The sequence below is a fragment of the Bufo gargarizans genome, chromosome 7 (assembly GCF_014858855.1).
Source record: "Bufo gargarizans isolate SCDJY-AF-19 chromosome 7, ASM1485885v1, whole genome shotgun sequence".
In the NCBI taxonomy this organism is placed as follows: domain Eukaryota; kingdom Metazoa; phylum Chordata; class Amphibia; order Anura; family Bufonidae; genus Bufo; species Bufo gargarizans.
In genome coordinates, this window is record NC_058086.1 from 18,601,634 (window position 1) to 18,620,071 (window position 18,438).

Here is an 18,438-nt window from a genome sequence, read left to right on the forward strand (position 1 = left end):
ACTGAACTGAAGACATCCTGATGCATCCTGAACAGATTACTCTCCATTCAGAATGCATGGGGATAAAACTGATCCGTTCTTTTCCGGTATTGAGCCCCTATGACAGAACTCTATGCCGGAAAAGAAAAACGCAAGTGTGAAAGTACCCTTAGAAAACAGTGAGTTTTTTCAAATTTTAGTAAACTTTTGGATTTTTTTTAATAAATAAAGGGAAAACATTGACTCAAATCTACCATTAACATGAAGTACAATGTGTCACGAGAAAACTGTCTCAGAACGGCCTGGATAAGTAAAAGTGTTCCAAAGCTATTAACACATAAAGTGACACTGGTCAGATCTGCTAAATTAGGCCTGGTCAGGAAGGGGTAAATGGCCCAGTCTGGAAGTGGTTAAACCACTGGTTGGCAGGGACACTGCCAGTCCGACCCCCACCTGCTATTTGTAGTCTATTTAGAAGACAGGTCATCGGTATTGAAATCCTAGAGGACCCCTTTAGGATAGGGACACACAGCCCTGCAGGGACATGTACCAATAGGTGACATTTACAGGGAACGTTTCTCTCTATTGCACATGAACAGCAGGAGCCCCGTGCTCGTCCGGTCTGCGGGGTCCGATACTCCGGTGTGACCCGCCAGTCCTCCCCTCAGGTGAGCCCAGATGTTTACAACAAGGAAGTGAATGAGGAAGGAGGAGGAGGAGGCAGGGGTTTCAAGAAAAGTAAGTACGAGTCTTTAAGAATGTCGCAAAGGTGACAGGAGCGGTGCGCCATTATACACGGCTCCAGCGGGCGGAGGTGCAGCGGCCGGGGAGGCGCCCGGGCGGAGGAGGAGGGTGTAGCCGGCGGGAGGAGGAGGAGGGCTGAGCCCGAACACTTCTCACACAGCGGAATAAGGAAGCGCCGTCACCCGGGGTCCCCCCGCCACGGACCGGAGCTCGTCCACCCGATCTGCAGGTGAAAGGAGAGTCCACCAGAGACACCAGAGAGGGGAGCCGAGGAGGAAGACGCCTGGGAGGACGTCAGCAGGTAGGGGAGACAGAGCGGAGTGAGAGGATGGAAGGGGGAGAAGGGGAAGGTGGCTGAAGTGTAAGGAGTGCACTCTGTGTGATGGGGAGGGTATGAAGAGAGTAGGACGGGGCGAGGGGGTAGGTAGAGGAGGGTCAGGACGGGGCGAGGGGGTAGGTAGAGGAGGGTCAGGACTGGGAGGGGGTAGGTAGAGGAGGGTCAGGACGGGGCGAGGGGGTAGGTAGAGGAGGGTCAGGACGAGGAGAGGGTAGGTAGAGAAGGGTCAGGACGGGGAGAGGGTAGGTAGAGAAGGGTCAGGACGGGGCGAGGGGGTAGGTAGAGGAGGGTCAGGACGGGGCGAGGGGTAGGTAGAGGAGGGTCAGGACGGGGCGAGGGGGTAGGTAGAGGAGGGTCAGGACGGGGCGAGGGGGTAGGTAGAGGAGGGTCAGGACGGGGCGAGGGGGTAGGTAGAGGAGGGTCAGGACGGGGCGAGGGGGTAGGTAGAGGAGGGTCAGGACGGGGCGAGGGGGTAGGTAGAGGAGGGTCAGGACGGGGCGAGGGGGTAGGTAGAGGAGGGTCAGGACGGGGCGAGGGGGTAGGTAGAGGAGGGTCAGGACGGGGCGAGGGGGTAGGTAGAGGAGGGTCAGGACGGGGCGAGGGGGTAGGTAGAGAGGGTCAGGCGGGGCGAGGGGGTAGGTAGAGGAGGGTCAGGACGGGGCGAGGGGGTAGGTAGAGGAGGGTCAGGACGGGGCGAGGGGGTAGGTCGAGGAGGGTCAGGTCGGGGCGAGGGGGTAGGTAGAGGAGGGTCAGGACGGGGCGAGGGGGTAGGTAGAGGAGGGTCAGGACGGGGCGAGGGGGTAGGTAGAGGAGGGTCAGGACGGGGCGAGGGGGTAGGTAGAGGAGGGTCAGGACGGGGCGAGGGGGTAGGTAGAGGAGGGTCAGGACGGGGCGAGGGGGTAGGTAGAGGAGGGTCAGGACGAGGCGGGGGGGTATATTCAAGGCTTGTGTTACATGGTGACCGCCTGTCTTGCACTTCTATATTGGACCTAATGACGGTGAATATGGCCGCGCTGTGACCGCTACGTTGCCTCAACTGTTACACAACGGTCGGCAGAAACCAGACCTCTGTATTTCTGTCGCCACATTCACCGGCATTAGATGTGACACTGGCGATCTTGATGTCGGACGCCCCCGTAAGCCGCCGTGTAGCCTGCAGATAAATGTGGCTGATTTGTTGCGGACGTCTCTACAGCTGATCCGTTCTCCTGAATGTTGGTTTGCAGACCTCCATGTCTCTGCTACAAAACCATCCCCACCAGGATATGGACCAGCTGTAGGTATAGGACAGAGGATAGCGACGGGGAAGAGGAGCAGGATTAAGTCTTTCCTTGATTGATGCTGCCACCATTTGGTCCCAGCCCCAGATCTGTAGGACCTGTGTGTGTGAAGTATCTCCAAGAAGCTGTCTCGCCTTCCCGGCTCTGGCTTCTGTCTGAAATCCGCATGCAGAGACATTTTCCACTCCGGGCAATGTATCTGGTCTAGTGCAGTTTATTTTGGGTGGTGAATCACAGAAGGTCCCATGTGCAGATGGTGCAAACATGATTTTTTTTTGGGAAAATCTTTGCAAAACGGTGTCTTCTCACAAGAATTTCATGGTAATTGCAGGAAAAAAAATGCAGTCTGGATTGTGTGACCCGTATTTCCTGATTGGGTGTGTTCATGGATGCGCCTTATGAGAAAAGCTGTTCCTTGCAAGCACAATCAATATCCTTGAAAGTGCACTGACTGGTAGATGGGTGCCAAGGTGCAGTGCTGCTCCTGTCGGTGTGACAACTCTCTGCGGACAGTAAACTCTGCACAACACAAGGTGCAGTGCTGCTTCTGTCGGTGTGACAACTCTCTGCGGACAGTAAACTCTGCACAACACAAGGTGCAGTGCTGCTCCTGTCGGTGTGACAACTCTCTGCGGACAGTAAACTCTGCACAACACAAGGTGCAGTGCTGCTCCTGTCGGTGTGACAACGCTCTGCGGACAGTAAACTCTGCACAACACAAGGTGCAGTGCTGCTCCTGTCGGTGTGACAACGCTCTGCGGACAGTAAACTCTGCACAACACAAGGTGCAGTGCTGCTCCTGTCGGTGTGACAACTCTCTGCAGACAGTAAACTCTGCACAACACAAGGTGCAGTGCTGCTCCTGTCGGTGTGACAACGGTCTGCGGACAGTAAACTCTGCACAACACAAGGTGCAGTGCTGCTTCTGTCGGTGTGACAATGCTCTGCGGACAGTAAACTCTGCACAACACAAGGTGCAGTGCTGCTCCTGTCGGTGTGACAACTCTCTGCAGACAGTAAACTCTGCACAACACAAGGTGCAGTGCTGCTCCTGTCGGTGTGACAACTCTCTGCAGACAGTAAACTCTGCACAACACAAGGTGCAGTGCTGCTCCTGTCGGTGTGACAACGCTCTGCGGACAGTAAACTCTGCACAACACAAGGTGCAGTGCTGCTTCTGTCGGTGTGACAACTCTCTGTGGACAGTAAACTCTGCACAACACAAGGTGCAGTGCTGCTTCTGTCGGTGTGACAACTCTCTGCGGACAGTAAACTCTGCACAACACAAGGTGCAGTGCTGCTCCTGTCGGTGTGACAACTCTCTGCGGACAGTAAACTCTGCACAACACAAGGTGCAGTGCTGCTCCTGTCGGTGTGACAACTCTCTGCGGACAGTAAACTCTGCACAACACAAGGTGCAGTGCTGCTTCTGTCAGTGTGACAATGCTCTGCGGACAGTAAACTCTGCACAACACAAGGTGCAGTGCTGCTCCTGTCGGTGTGACAACGCTCTGCGGACAGTAAACTCTGCACAACACAAGGTGCAGTGCTGCTCCTGTCGGTGTGACAACGCTCTGCGGACAGTAAACTCTGCACAGCGCTGTGATGATTGGCTCCACTTCTGGTTCTGTGATGCCTCTGATGATACAATGTATGTGTGCTGAAATCTTGTCCGATCCATGTATGACTCGTGTAGAACAGGGGTAGACAACCTCCCGCACTCCAGCTGTTGTGAAACTACAACTCCCAGCATACATCCTTGCTCTGCTCTTTTAAGAGCTCTCCTAGAAATGAATGGAGCTTGCTGGGAATTGTAGTTTCACAACAGCTGGATTGCCGATCCTTGCTCTAGAAGGACATCTGTGTTTCTTTGCTCTTCCTGTTTCGAGTATTTTTATCCCTCACAAAGTTTCCATTGTTTTAGTGAATTCCTGGATTTTGTCTGCTTGCCGTGGGTTTCGGCAGCCAGGACCCGGTGCAAGGACAGTCACCTGCTAGGAGTGTTTCCTAGAACAAGTGCAGCCATTACCTAGAAGTATCTGGGGTTGGTTTTGGAAGACTTGAAGCCTCATTCACATTTCCGTTTTTTACTGTCGTGTGCTGTCCGCACGTACCCATTGATTTTAATGTCTGTTCACACATCAGTATTTTTTTTACTGACCACGGGTCCGTACCGTTTTGTCTTTTTTGCAGACCGTATATGGAACCTTTCATTTCAATGGGTCTGCTAAAAAAATTAAAGGTACTCCAGTGTGCGTTCAGTTTCCGTATTTCCATTCCACAAAAAAAATAGAACATGCCCTATGGACAAGTATAGAACTGTTCTATTAGGGGCCAGCTGTTCTGTTCCTCAAAATACGGAATGCACAAGGATGTCATCAGTATTTTTTGCGGATCCATTTTTGTGGACTGCAAAATACGGTCGTGTGCAAGAGGCCTTAGTCCGTGATGCCTATTATAGTCTATGGGTCCGTGGCATCCGTGTTTGGTCCATTCTAGGTCAGTTTTTCACTGACCACTGATAGGACGTGCTTTTGAATTGAATGTTCAGCTGAGTAGCGTCCGTGAAACACGGAGGGCAAAAAAAAAAAACGGAGCAGGGACCAAACACTGAACATCTTTGTGAATTAAACATGAACTTATTTTATTTAATTTTTTTTGACTGACGTCAAACTGACACGAAAATGTGAACCAAACCTTAGGCCCCGCACTGTGAACGCATTGCACCCGCACTGAATCTGGACCCATTCATTTCTATGGGGCTGTTCACATGAGTGGTGATTTTCACGCATCACTTGTGCGTTGCGTGAAAATCGCAGCAAACTCGATTTTGTGCGTTTTTCACGCAACGCAGGCCCCATAGAAGTAATGGGGTTGCGTGAAAATCGCAAGCAAGAGCGGATGCGGTGTGATTTTTCACGCATGGTTGCTAGAAGACGATTGGGATGGGGACCTGATCATTATTATTTTCCCTTATAACATGGTTATAAGGGAAAATAATAGCATTCTTAATACAGAATGCATAGTATAATAGCGCTGGAGGGGTTAAATTAAAAAAAATATATAATTTACTCGCCTTAATCCACTTGATAGCGCAGCCCGGCTTCTCTTCTGTCTTCTTTCTTTAGGACCTGGGTAAAGGACCTGTGGTGACGTCACGCCGCTCATCACATGGTCCGTCACATGATCCATCACCATGGTAAAAGATCATGTGATGGACCATGTGATGAGCGCAGTGACATCACCACAGGTCCTTTGCCCAGATCCTGAAGAAAGAGAAGGCAGAAGGAGATGCCGGCTGCGCGAACAAGTGGATTAGGGGAGTAAAATGTTTTTTTTTTTGTTTTTTTTTTTGTTTTTTTTTATAACCGCTCCAGCCCTATTGTACTATACATTCTGTATTCAGAATGCTATTATTTTCCCTTATAACCATGTTATAAGGGAAAATAATACAATCTACCCAGCACCTAACCCAAACCCGAACTTCCGTAAAGAAGTTCGGGTTTGGGTACCAAACATGCCGATTTTTCTCGCGCGCGTGCAAAACGCATTCCAATGTTTTGTACTCGCGTGAAAAAATTGCGCATTTTCCCGCAACGCACCCGCATCTTATCCGGGCAAAAAACATGACGCCCGTGTGAAAGAGGCCTTAGGCTGTGTTCACGAGTATCTTCTGATATATGACTCTCAGATTTTGCTGTGGTTCGCGCTGCGGTGGATAGGCATGAGGGTTAGTGTGCCTTCCCACGTGGCGGAAAAATCCTGCAGAAAATACACAGATGCAGATTACTTCCCCGCTTCAGAAAAGCCACAACACTTCATTATTGTGATGCAGAAAATTTTCTGCGACTGAAATTCTGTTGCATTGATTTAAATGAGGCTCGCGGAAAACAACCGCTTTCGAATAAATAGACCAGATTTTTTTTCAGTCGCAAAAAAGTTTCGGACGCAAAATCTGCTTAGTGCGATGCATCCTAAGGCCTCATGCACACGACCGTACTTTTGGTCCGCAGTTTTGACAAATCGGATGCAGACCCTTTCATTTCAACCGTATGCTGTCCAGATCTGTGTGTCCGTTCTGCCAAAAAATGCAGAAGGGGAAAACGCAGGATGCACATGGCCGGTATCCATGTTTTATGCACCCATGACTACTGCTCTGTTCACGTCTATGGGACTGTTGGTGCAGCAGAGTACAGACCGTACCATAGAAGTTAGTGGAGTGGTTCTCACATCCACAGCACCGCTCCGTTCTCAGACTCCAGGACCTTGGTTTATGTGATCTCTGATGGTCCCAGCAGTCGGATCCTCAGTGATTTATACCTATAGCAGGGGTCAGCAACATTCAGCACTCCAGCTGCCGTGAAACTACAACGCCCAGCATGCACACTTGCTTGGCTCTTCTTGTATCTTCCATAGAACTAAATGGAGCATGCTGGGTGTTGTAGTTTCAGTACAGCTGGAGTGTCGGGGATTGCTGATCCCTGACCTTTAGGCCCCTTTCACACGAGTGAGTTTTCCGTGCGGGTGCAATGCGTGATGTGAACACATAGCACCCGCACTGAATCCTGACCCATTCATTTCGATGGGTCTGTGTACATGAGCGTTTTTATTCACGCATCAGTTCTGCGTTGCGTGAAAATCGCAGCATGTTCTAGAAGTCTGCGTTTTTCACACAGCCCTGGCCCCATAGAAGTGAATGGGGCTTCAGTGAAAAACGCATTGCATCCAGAAGCAAGTGCGGGTGCTAGGAGACGTTGTTTGTAAACATTTAGTTTTTTTATCACGTTTATGAAAAACGCATCAAAACGCATTGCACTCGCGCGGAAAAAACTGAACGCAATTGCAGACAAAACTGACCGAGCTTGCTTGCAAAATGGTGCGAGTTTCACTGAACGCATCGGGACCTAATCGTCACGCTCGTGTGAAAGAGGCCTTAGTGTAATTAGGTGATAAGTGCTGTTAGTAGGAAAACCCCTTTAAGTCCTGTATTTCAAGTTTTTTTTTCTACTTGCTTGTTTTTGGAATAAAAACTGTGTCAATAATAGTGACAGGGAAGTAAGCGTGCTCATCAGGCCTCTTTCACACTACAGTATGTTGAATTCAGTGTTTTGCGTTCCGTTTTTCACGGATCCGTTGTTCCGTTTTTTGCTTCCGTTGTGGTTCCGTTTCCGTTCCGTTGTTCCGTTCCGTTTTTCCGTATGGCATATACAGTATACAGTAATTACATAGAAAAAATTGGGCTGGGCATAACATTTTCAATTGATGGTTCCGCAAAAAACGGAACGGATACGGAAGACATACGGATGCATTTCCGTATGTGTTTCGTTTTTTTTGCGGACCCATTGACTTGAATGGAGCCACGGACTGTGATTTGCGGCCAAATATAGGACATGTTCTATCTTTTCAACGGAACGGAAAAACGGAAATACGGAAACGGAATGCATACGGAACACATTCAGTTTTTTTGCGGAACCATTGAAATGAATGGTTCCGTATACGGACCGTATACGGAACGCAAAAAACGGACCGCAAAACGGAAAAAAAAAACGATAGTGTGAAAGAGGCCTCAGGCTGTATTCACACTTATGCTACATAATATCAGATCAGTGGGGCCCGACACCCAGGACCCCCGCCGAACAGCAGAGCACGTGCCGTCTCCTGTCTCTTCCTGCTCGCTGCTGCTATGTCTATGGTGAGCAGGAAGAGAGAAGGGAGATGGCGCGCGTGCACGGCTGATCGGCAGGGGTGCCGGGTGTCGGACCCCACTGATCTGATATTGGTGACCTATCCTTAGGATAGGTGGAAATAATACATGATTGTGGCTGCAATTGTTCCCTATCGGAAAGAAAGCGACTTTGCGGCTATTATAAGAATTCCGACTATAGGGGAATAATTGAGGTCCCAGCCAGGACTTTACCTGTAGCTCTAGCCTAACACCTTTAGCCACTGTTTAGGCTGAATACACATATAGCTGATTTGTTGCAGAAATTTCTTCAACTGAGAATCTGTCCCATACATGTGAATGAGGCCATTTTATGGCAAGCACGTGGATTTCTGCAAGCCCTATTTAAATGTTTAGGACAGCTGCAGAAATGTCTAGAATAAATCTGCTGCATGTGAACTCGCCCTTAGGCTGCATTTATGTGGCCATGTGCGGTCAATGTGACTGCTTTCCTGAGCCGAACTCATTGCATCATAGCGATCCACAGTGCTGTGAGTTCCAGACCAGCCACAGGTCTACTGTCCTGAACCCACAGCAGCATTTGAGCCTAGCCTTGGGTCTACTGTCCTGTACCTACAGCAGCATTTGAGCATAGCCTCGGGTCTACTGTCCTGTACTCGCAGCAGCTTCGGGTCTATTGTCCTGTACTCACAGCAGCATTTTAGCCTAGCCTTGGGTCTACTGTCCTGTACTCACAGCAGCTTCGGGTCTATTGTCCTGTACTCACAGCAGCATTTTAGCCTAGCTTTGGGTCTACTGTCCTGTACCCACAGCAGCATGCTGCCCCTAGCCTTGGGTCTATTGTCCTGTACTCACAGCAGCATTTGAGCCTAGCCTCTGGTCTACTGTCCTGTACTCGCAGCAGCTTCGGGTCTATTGTCCTGTACTCACAGCAGCATTTTAGCCTAGCCTTGGGTCTACTGTCCTGTACTCACAGCAGCTTTGGGTCTATTGTGCTGTACTCACAGCAGCATTTTAGCCTAGCCTTGGGTCTACTGTCCTGTACCCACAGCACCATGCTGCCCCTAGCCTTGGGTCTACTGTCCTGTACTCACAGCAGCATTTGAGCCTAGCCTTGGGTCTACTGTTCTGTACTCACAGCAGCATTTGAGCCTAGCCTTGGGTCTACTGTTCTGTACTCACAGCAGCATGCTGCCCTTAGCCTTGGGTCTACTGTCCTGTACTCACAGCAGCTTCGGATCTATTGTCCTGTACTTACAGCAGCATTTGAGCCTAGCCTTGGGTCTACTGTCCTGTACCCACAGCAGCATGCTGCCCCTAGCCTTGGGTCTACTGTCCTGTACTCACAGCAGCATTTGAGCCTAGCTCCGGGTCAGGAGAGAGTTCTTTAGGCAGAACCAGCTATCAAAGGTACAGCACCTTTAGGAAGTTGGACCATGTCTAGTGCTTCTTCCTACTGGAACCGTTGATGCCATAGATTTTAGGTTTTCCCAGACGTGCCTGCCTGTGTCCATGCTGCAGTTGGTTAAATCTGCATATTTTGTGCTGTTAACCTCTTGCTTTAGGAGGTTCACCCACACAATGTCAGAGCAACAGGCCATTGTGTATCTCCTTGGGAGCAGCGTGTTGTAAAAAAGGAGGAATCTCATCTGCCGTTGCAGTATGCGGACCTTCTGCTGCGTTTTCAGGTTGGATCATTTTCACTTTAGCCGTTCCAGTAAACCCCCTGCAGTTGGTAAGAGGAGTTTAGCAGAACCCCAAATAAATGTATTCACAAAGCCACACATAAAGGTACAAACATAATATCTTTATTGTAAATAAATATCAAAAGCAAATACATAAAAGTTTGCAAGAGATGTTTGGATGTAGAACAATACAGCGCTTAATTCATTAGGCATTCTTATGCATGGCAAAATTCCGTGACGTGTTACAACAATTCTGACTTCGGATTTGTAAGGATTTAGTACAGGACAAATGGTTTTTGCCCAGTAGCAGACTGTTGCTTGGTGTTATAAAGCTGGTTCTCGGCAACCACTTACTATTAGCTCATTAGTGACACACGGCTGAGATCAGCATTTCTGTCACTACTTTATGCTGTCCTCAGTGAGGTCAGCATAAAGTTGATGACGGGTTCCCTTAACCCTTTTCTGTCTGTACACTCGCACTCGTGTTGGTGAAGGATCATTCAGTCATTCCAACGCCCAGTAATCTCATCGTGATGAATTATATTCTTCTTCCTTCTACAGGTGGTTGGGAACCCTACTGTGCATTAGGTGACATGACTTCAACCAAAACTGCACAAGCAGAGCTTGCATGGTCATCAGTTTTTTTGGGCATTGCATTATGGGCCTGATAGCCTTCTATTGCCCACATCGCCCCTTTGCAACATATATGAGGATGAGGGATGGAGAAATCGGTGACTGGATATTCAGATTCCTTGTGGCACCTACTTTAGATGCCATCAGTCAGTGGAGCGAGAGTTAAAGGGCTTCTCTCACCTCAGCAAGTGGCATTTATCATGTAGGGAAAGTTATTACAAGGCACATACTAATGTATTGTGATTCTCCATATTGCTTCCTTTGCTGGCTTGATTCATTTTCCATCATATTATAAACTGCTCGTTTCCATGGTTCCGACCACTCTGCAATACATCAGCGGCGGTTATGCTTGCACTCTATAGGAAAATCGGCCCTACCAGGCAGTAATATTGTCGGCACACTGAGGCCACCTGCACAAGTTGCGGAATATGTGCGTGTTTTTTTTTTCTGTGCGGATTCCCGTGCGTAAAAACTGCAGCGTATTACAGAGCCAGCAAAGTGTATGAGATTACACAAATGTTATGTACAAATTTCAGATTGTTTCCATGGGGAAATTGACCTGCCGTGCGGATTTCCAAATCTGCAGCATGTCGATTATGTTTGTAGTTTTCACCCTTTTCCAAAGAAAAAGCCGCATTTAATCCACACCAAAATCCGCAATGAGAAATAGCGGACGTTGGTGCGGACATGCTGCTAGAACGCACGTAAATCTACACGGATCTTATTCCACTCGTGTGCAGGTGGCCTTAAAGTACAGGATTGTGTGTGCAATAACGTCAGCATTTACGGTAAATGCAAAGTGGGTGAGATATTAGAAAACCTCATCTGCACGCTGCAGAGAATATCTGTGCTTGACATTGCGGCGTGGCGTGGACTTCACCCTTTATAATGCAGATGGTGAAATCTGTGGCATATCCGTACTGGAATCCGCAGCCAAATCCGCAGTAGACCCGCTACATAAGTCTGTACTCTTATGTATTTTGTGGTCCACCAAAAATACGGATGATGTCCTTTTTTTGCGGATCTATTGTAACAATGACTATCTTTGTCCACAAAAAACGGACAAGAAAAGGACATGTTCTTTTTTTGCAGAACGGTCAAGTGGACATGCGGAAACAGAATGCACACGTCTTTTCCGTTATTTTTTTTTTTAAGTGAATGGTTCCGCCTACAGGCCTTAAAAAAACGGAACAGACACCGAAAAATGTGCATGAGCCTATACAAAGAAGATCCCAGGCTGCAGGCATCAGGGTAAAGTTATGAATCCTGGACAATCCCTTTAAGAGGCACCTAAAATACCACTTGGTCTCCTTCCTGTTCTCACAGTGCTAATGTGTTGCTTTCCTTACCGACTTTCGACCAAACATGGACCCTTGAGAGTGCTGCGGCAAGTCTGTTTGTGACTAGTAGTCGTCTTGCCTCTCAGTAAGTAGCCAGCTGTCATATGAAATAAGGCATGCTGGGATTTGTAGTTCTCTAGTCACATCAGGGAGGGGGGCCTATAGCTAATGTGACAGTTTGATTGCACATGCTGAGACCCCCCCCCCCCCCCCCCCCTCCCTTGAACAGCTTATGGTAAAGTCTCTACACTTTGCAACCAAATTTAACCTCTCGGGTGACCGCAATATTGTGTTTTTTCCTGTTCTAGTAGGAATGGGTGACCTGGTGGGGACGGTTGATAAGCAAGGGCATTTTTTTTTCCACTGCTCCAGATGAAAGGACACGGCCCCTGAGTAGTAAATCCGGGAGCTGTTTATGTTTCTTACCACTGGCGTACATCAAAGAGTCAGTATCATGGTGGAATGAAACGCGTGGATGATAGGAGTCGAGGAATGCTCGCCCTGTTCTCTTACAGTAGGAAAATAAGAGACTGGTCATGGCTAATCTGTACTCGCGGCTCCTTGTAATCTTTTTCTGAGGAAATGGTTGGATCGTCTCCTATTTACTTTTATTTAAAGGAACCCCCTTACTGGTGATCATTACTTCCACTTATCAGAAGATCTTTTTCTCACTGTTGCTTTAGTTTCTTGTCCATTCTTTTTTTTATTTTTATCACTTTGTCCTTTCTGATTGTGGATCTATTGTACTGTACCCACATGTGACGACGTGAGATGCGGCCGACACATGGACCGTGTATCCCGAGCCTATCACGGTTGTGTTAATCAGCCCTTGTAAGACAGGAGTTGCTTGATTGATGATATACTGTAGATCTGACCATCTTCGGGTTGTCCATCACTTGGTCAGTTGTGGATTCTCACTCTACCAAGCATCTACAATACAGTTGATGCATTCATGGGACTCTCGACTCTTATACCTTGTTATCCATACCAACCAATCAGAGTACAGATTTTTTTTATTTTTTCAGAATCATTTTTTAAGCCCCCCGATAAAAAAATAAATAAAAATTAAATCATGGTGCTCTCTGTTGCATGCTTTAAGACAGAACTATCCTTCCATTGAAGCATTGTGGGCTGCGTGGTGTATCTAGTGGTTCTAATGGCGGGTCTACTCGGGCCGATTGTCAGGCAGATTATCGGGGACGAACGTACGCATGCTTGTTCTGGATAATCTGCCTGTGTAAAGGTGGCGCCAATCGCCTGGTGAACGAGCGAACTGCTAATTCATCAGGTGAAACTTTCGTTCATACAGGCACCCGAATTATCGTTTCTGGGCAGCAGACCATGCGGTCTAAATGGCGATCTGGCGCCCAGTAACAATGCAGCTGGGCGGCAGATCGCTGCAGGAGAGGACTCCCCTGCATAACGGAAACTGGACGGATCCGTTTTGCAGCCCATAGACTTCTATTTTGACGGAGTGAATAATGGACTGCCTCTAAAGGCATTCCGTCATAGAATTGCGTTCTGGTCCGTGGTAACGGAATCTATAACGCAATTCACCTTTAACCAACAAACGAAGTGTGAACAAATGTCAAAATATGAAATTCACTCATCTCTAGTGCTTGGCTATCTCTGGTAGTATCCTAGATAATGAATGGAGTGGTGGAGTGCATGCTTGACCGCCACTGCGTTCATTCCGGGGAATCGGGGAAACTCATTCTCGGCCTATTATTCAGATGTTTATCTCCTATCCTGTACCATCCTTTTAAGGACCAGTAAAATATTTCCCCCCCATCAGTTAAAACTTTATTTTAACTATAGTGCAGCTGTCCTGAACTTTGCAGGATGAGTTAAAGGTTTTTTTTAGGAACTATTTTGGGGTGCATGTATTGCGTTGAAATTGTTTTTTCCATTCCCCCCCCCCCCCCCCCAAAAAAAACCCAACAAAAAAAACCCAACAACAATATTGCTATTTGTAGAGATGTATTTTTACACTGCAGTATAAATAGCACGATCCCTTTGTTCTATGGGCTGTTGTATCGGCGCTGCTAAGTTTATATCACTTTTGCTATGTTTTACTACCTTTTGCCCAATGAAAGCGGTTATTACAAATTTGTATTTGTGTTAATGCATTCCAAGACCCTAAACCTCTGTTCACACTGCATATTTTAATCTATAATTTGGTGCGGGGTACGTCCCATTGATTTCAATGACAAATATGCAACGCTGCTAAAATCTAAATTTTTCCATCTATGTGACATCCTGTCTTGAGAAGTGGCTGTTGTAATTTGAATTCTCTGTAAGCCTATAATTGGCAGAATACAGTGATTATAGGCCTAAAGTGGTTTTCCTGCAATAAATCACTTTTTTTCTTACGCCCCATAGCCTACCTACCCATTGAAAGAGTCATAATTGCTTGCTTCCCTCCACTCCGGTCCTCCACAGTGGCTCCCACTCATGCACCCTTCCGCTCCCTGGCTTGTTTTGGCCGGTATAGACATGTTCACGTGCGCCGCTGACATTGGTGCACAGAGTTCACGATGCGATTGCGCTCAGTGTTTCAGTTTTTTTCATGCGGGTGTTTTCTGTTTTGGGTGTGTTTTTCTACAATAATAATCGAGGGATGCTCAACCTGCGACCCTCCAGCTGTTGCAAAACTACAACTCCCAGCATGCCCAGACAGCCTACAGCTATCAGCCTACAGCAGGGCATGATGGGAGTTGTAGTTTTGCAACAGCTGGAGGGCCGCAGGTTGAGCATCACTGTAATAATCTATATCTCCTAGCAACTATGGGTGAAAAACACATCATCCGGACGCCTTCTGTTTTTCACTGAAGCCCTATTCACTTTTATGGAGCCAGGGCTTCGTGAAAAATGCACAATATAGAACACGCTCTAATTTTTCCTGAACGCAGAAGTGATGCGTGAAAAACCACGCTCATGTGCACGAACCCATTGAAATGATTGGGTCCGGATGTTATGTTTTTGCTTCACGCATCGCACCCTGACGGAAAACTCGCTCTTGTGAAAGTGGCCTTAGGCTACTTTCACACTCGCGTTTGGTGCGGATCCGTCATGGATCTGCACAGACGGATCCGTTCAGATAATACAACCGTCTGCATCCATTCAGAACGGATCCGTTTGTATTAGCTGTAACATAGCCAAGACAGATCCGTCTTGAACACTATTGAAAGTCAATGGAGGACGGATCTGTTTTCTATTGTGTCAGAGAAAACGGATCCGTCCCCATTGACTTACATTGTGTGCCAGGACGGATCTGTTTGGCTCAGTTTCGTCAAGTCGACAGGAAATCGCTGCAGGCAGCGTTTTGGTGTCCGCCTCCAGAGCGGAATGGAGACGGATCGGAGGCAAACTGATGCATTCTGAGCAGATCCTTTTCCATTCAGAATGCATTAGGGCAAAACTGATCCGTTTTGGACCGCTTGTGAGAGCCCTGAACGGATCTCCCAAACGGAAAGCCAAAATGCCAGTGTGAAAGAAGCCTTAGTCAGGATCTGTTCAGGAAAAAACTGATGGTCTTGCACACAAGTTAAGTCAGTTTTTTTTTTTTTCCTGCGATTCCGTTCGGTTTTTCCACCCAGATTGCATGAGTTTTTCATGTAGGTGAAATAAAATGAATAATAACACTGAACGTCTTCTAGCAACCATTAGTGAAGAACACATTGTATCCAGATGCCTTCCGTTTTTTCACGCAAATGCCCCATTCACTTTTAGGCCGAATGCACACGGCCGTGTTCCGTGGCCGAGAGTGATCCGTGGTAACACGGCCTGGATTTCTGCTCAGAGCAGGAGCGAACGGCGTCATTGATTGCTATGACGCCGCGCGCTTCATGCCGCCGCTGCTGTACAGTAATACACTCGTATAGTGTATCACTGTACAGCAGCGGCGGCATGAAGCGCACGGCGTCATAGTAACCAATGACGCCGTGCGCTCCTGCTCTGAACAGGAATCCAGGCCGTGTACATTCGGCCTTAAAGAGTCAGAGCTGCGTGAAAAACGCACGTTATAGACCATATTGTTTTCTAGAAAAGGTCTGTTTCCTGTGTTTGGACAATACAGTGCATTGTGTGGAGGCCGGGGTGGTACCACCACCTTCATTCCTGCCATGAAATACATTTGCTCCAGTCCCTCTGGCAGATTAATTGGTTATTTATAATTACACATCAGCACTTGGACTTTAGACTCTTAAGACGCTGGTGAGACGTGTGTGTGTGTATATATACAGTACAGACCAAAAGTTTGGACACACCTTCTCATTCAAAGAGTTTTCTTTATTTTCATGACTATGAAAATTGTAGATTCACACTGAAGGCATCAAAACTATGAATTAACACATGTGGAATTATATACATAACAAAAAAGTGTGAAACAACTGAAAATATGTCATATTCTAGGTTCTTCAAAGCAACCACCTTTTGCTTTGATTACTGCTTTGCACACTCTTGGCATTCTCTTGATGAGCTTCAAAAGGTAGTCACCTGAAATGGTTTTCACGTCACAGGTGTGCCCTGTCAGGTTTAATAAGTGGGATTTCTTGCCTTATAAATGGGCTTGGGACCATCAGTTGCGTTGTGGAGAAGTCCGGTGGATACACAGCTGATAGTCCTACTGAATAGACTGTTAGAATTTGTATTATGGCAAGAAAAAAGCAGCTAAGTAAAGAAAAACGAGTGTCCATCATTACTTTAAGAAATGAAGGTCAGTCAGTCCGAAAAATTGGGAAAACTTTAAAAGTGTCCCCAAGTGCAGTCACAAAAACCATCAAGTGCTACAAAGAAACTGGCTCACATGCGGACCGCCCCAGGAAAGGAAGACCAAGAGTCACCTCTGCTGCGAAGGATAAGTTCATCCGAGTCACCAGCCTCAGAAATCGCAGGTTAACAGCAGCTCAGATTAGAGACCAGGTCAATGCCACACAGAGTTCTAGCAGCAGACACATCTCTAGAACAACTGCTAAGAGGAGACTGTGTGAATCAGGCCTTCATGGTAGAATATCTGCTAGGAAACCACTGCTAAGGACAGGCAACAAGAGGAAGAGACTTGTTTGGGCTAAAGAACACAAAAAAGAGTCCAAATTTGAGATCTTTGGTTCCAACCACCGTGTCTTTGTGCGACGCAGAAAAGGTGAACGGATGGACTCTACATGCCTGGTTCCCACCGTGAAGCATGGAGGAGGAGGTGTGATGGTGTGGGGGTGCTTTGCTGGTGACACTGTTGGGGATTTATTCAAAATTGAAGGCATACTGAACCAGCATGGCTACCACAGCATCTTGCAGCGGCATGCTATTCCATCCGGTTTGCGTTTAGTTGGACCATCATTTATCTTTCAACAGGACAATGACCCCAAACACACCTCCAGGCTGTGTAAGGGCTATTTGACCATGAAGGAGAGTGATGGAGTGCTGCGCCAGATGACCTGGCCTCCACAGTCACCGGACCTGAACCCAATCGAGATGGTTTGGGGTGAGCTGGACCGCAGAGTGAAGGCAAAAGGGCAACAAGTGCTAAGCATCTCTGGGACCTCCTTCAAGACTGTTGGAAGACCATTGCAGGTGACTACCTCTTGAAGCTCATCAAGAGAATGCCAAGATTGTGCAAAGCAGTAATCAAAGCAAAAGGTGGCTACTTTGAAGAACCTAGAATATGACATAGTTTCAGTTGTTTCCGACTTTTTTGTTATGTATATAATTCCACATGTGTTAATTCATAGTTTTGATGCCTTCAGTGTGAATCTACAATTTTCATAGTCATGAAAATAAAGAAAGCTCTTTGAATGAGAAGGTGTGCCAAACTTTTGGTCTGTACTGTGTGTGTATATATATTACATATACATTTTTATTTTATTTTTTGTACATACGGTTAAAATTTTCAGATATAAGCTTGGTATATAGGGATTCTTGTCCTGCCAGGTGAAGCTGCACATGATAAAGGCCGAAGCATTTGCTCAGGTTGTGATAAAGGGAATAAAATTGTCATCGGCAACGTGGCCGCAATAATCCACAGAGGAGACTAAAAAGTACATTAGAAAAAAGTGTAAAAAATGTTTTTAAAAATTCAAATCTATTGCTTTCCCATTTTTACACACACACACACACAAAAAAAATGCCCAGCGAATTCCGTAATGTTGTCCCCGTGAATTTTTTTTATAAAATGTGATCCAAAAGTCATACGCACCCCCAAATGATACCAATAAACACCACAGCTGTCGTGCAAAAAATGAGCCCTGTAGTTTTTTGAAAGGTTTTTCTTTTTTGTAAAGTAGCAAAATGTAATAGAAACTATATAAATTTGGTATTGATGTAATCATACCAACCTGCAGAATAAGGTGGTCATGTAATTTTCAGCATACACTGAACACCATAGACGCACCCCCCCCCCCAAAAAAAAATATATTTCAATTTCACCCCCCATACAGCTTGTTCCGCAAAAAAGTAAGCCCTCGTGGCTATGTGAACAGAGAATAAAAAATAAAATTATGGCTCTTGGAATGCAAGTAGGAAAAAAAGCAAAAATGAAAATTGTCCTTGTTATGGGGTTAAGGAAAAACTTCATTCATGACTGACTTTCTCATAAACATTTTTAAAAGGTTAGTTTTGCTGTCACAGTATGGTTTCTACACTGTAGCTGCTCATGACTTTTTTTCTTGAGGAGTTGGTTTGGGCCAAAAATTGACAACGTGTTGTTTTTATTTTTTTTTTATTTTTTTTATTTAGATGAGGCCCCAGAAGAGCAAGATAT

At 46.8% G+C, this 18,438-nt stretch overlaps 1 protein-coding gene across 2 annotated transcripts in view; it reads left to right on the top strand.

Moving 5' to 3' along the window:
- The first annotated feature begins 727 nt into the window (after nt 1-727).
- Nucleotides 728-18,438, top strand: part of PRKCD (protein kinase C delta) — an 81,228-nt gene continuing 63,517 nt past the window's right edge. For both annotated transcript variants that reach the window (XM_044300852.1, XM_044300853.1), the window contains exon 1: nt 728-1,024. The gene's annotated coding sequence lies outside the window, so the exon portion shown is untranslated. The remainder of the gene's footprint in view (nt 1,025-18,438) is intronic.